Raw genomic sequence first — 2,532 nt, forward strand, 5'->3', positions numbered from 1 at the left:
AGGATGGAGACAGCTTTATGTTTTTGTATAACTTTATATACATCATCTCCTTGTATCCTCACAGCAGATTGATGAAATCGACAAAGCGAGTATTCTTTTCCCTCCTGTAATAAGTGGAAACTGAGGCATTGTGCTGAGGTAGGGGAAGGTGCCAGGCCCAACAGCTAAAATTCTGACCCAGGCCTTGTGATTTCCTCTTCCTGATCCACTTTTTTTATAATATTTATTGATGCCACCAACAATGCCTGGTTCAGAATTGTCTCCCTCCCATGTCAAAAATCAAGATAAGACTGTCACTGGTGTTATAACCTGAAAAATCATTAACACTAGGGGTGCAAGAGAAAAAGTACTATATGTGCATAAAAGTGACAGATATGAGAATTGTCCCCTAAAGTCAAGTCATAAAATCAGGACAGCTATCTGCAAAATAGTTCAGACTATGTCACCTAATGGATTGCAGTGGTACTCAACAGGCACTTGACCATGGGACAGTGTCAGGCCAGGACAAAATAATATATGTATTTTATGATATATCATTATGAGCTGCAACAGCTTTCAAATCAACACAGACATTTGACTATGAGAGAGTATTATGATAGGACAAAATCTGACTTATTCTTTCTCTCTGTTAGAGAAAACATGGTCTTGTAAAAAAAAAAAAAAAAGAAGAAGAAAACCTCTCACCATATTTTGTATTTTATGATTTTGACAATATCCAATAATATGGTAGAGAAAGCAAATAATTCTATCAAATGTATCACTGCAATAAACTATAACAATGAATGGAAACACATTCTACCATAGAATAACAGCTGGCTGTCATCACAATTTCAATAATAGAATTACAAGCCCATAGTGAACTTATCAAAATGTTTAATCTGTAAGTGAAGGCATTAACACAAACCAAGGTAGTCATAAAATGTTTGGTGAGGGAACTTTAGAAATGATTACCTTAACCACTATCCATCCCCTTTACCCATTTTTAGGTCATGAATCTGAAGGTCAGAGAGATGAACAGGCTTTCCAAGCCCACGAAGACACAGTAAGTAAGATGGTAGAAAGCTTTTAAGACTTGGAATCTAGAATATGAATTTTGTCTCTACATCGTGCCATTTCTATCACCTTTCTTGTGTCATTTAATAATCTATACAATGAATGAGAACCTACTGTATAGCACAGGGAACTCTACTCAACACTCTGTGGTGACATAAATGGGGAGGAAATCCAAAAAAGAGAGAATATATGTTTACGTATAACTGATTCACTTTGCTGTATGGTGGCCACTAACGCAACATTGCAAAGCAACTATGTGCCAATAAAAGGTATTTTAAAAATAAATGAAAATACAAATATAAAAATCGTCTCTATATAAGCTATAATAATTCATATTTGGTATTTGGGGGGAAATAGTCCAACTATTTCCTCATAGTAAAATGGTGTAATTTAAAAAAAAATGTATAGCTGATTCACTTTGCTATATAGCAGAAACCAACATAATATTGTAAAGCAACTATATTCCAACTTTTTAAAAAAATTTTCCAAAAACAGACTCCAGGGAGTGAAGCCATTCAGAGTAAAATCTTTACAAGCACAGCTGTGGAACAAAGTGAGCACATAATCACCTAGGACTAATAATACACTGACAATAAGTAGCACTTAGTGGTGTCAGACTTGCTTCTAAGTTCTCTACATGCATAACTCTTTTACTTATCACAGTATTGCAGGGCAGGAACGATTATGAACTCCATTATACAAACATGTGCTTTGAACTCCATTGTACAAATATTATGAACTCCATTGTACAAATATTATGAACTCCTTTATACAAAAATTGGGCTTCCCTGGTGGCTCAGATGGGAAAGAATTGGCCTGCAATGCAGGAGACCGGGGTTCAATCCCTGGGTTGGGAAGGTTCCCTGAGAAGGGAAAGGCAACTCACTCCAACTTATTTTGGCCTGAAGAATCCCATGGACAGAGGAGCCTGGCAGACTACAGACCATGAGGTCACACAGAATCAGACACGACTGAGCGACCAACACTATACAAATAAGAAGCCGGGGCAGAACAGTTTCTTTTCTCTTGTTCACAATTCTCATCAATGGTGGAGTATTTGGACACATACATTCTAACTCCAGAATCTATGCTCTTAGCCACTATAATATTTTTTTTAATACATGAGTCTGGGTGGCAACAGGATACCTTGACTCAGTAAATGATTTTATTTATGGATGGCTCTTAAAAAGAAAAGTATTAACAAATCTGGCTAGATTGATAAGATGTCCTCATAACTGGCTATTGCACCTCCTTATCTATAGAACAATCAAGATTTAGACAAATAATTGATATCACCTTGCGTTCTATACAGTTATTTGATTTCTATTTATTTGTACTAAAAAAATCTCGTGTAGTTTATCCAAAACAAAACATCAATTTTTAAAACATGGAATAAAAAACTTGATACATAAATTTTGAAAAGTAAGGCCAAACTAGGTAAAAATGGGTAGTAAGAAAAGTGAAATCTACATAATATGT

This window comes from Muntiacus reevesi, chromosome 3, assembly GCF_963930625.1.
Source record: "Muntiacus reevesi chromosome 3, mMunRee1.1, whole genome shotgun sequence".
Taxonomy (NCBI): Eukaryota; Metazoa; Chordata; class Mammalia; order Artiodactyla; family Cervidae; genus Muntiacus; species Muntiacus reevesi.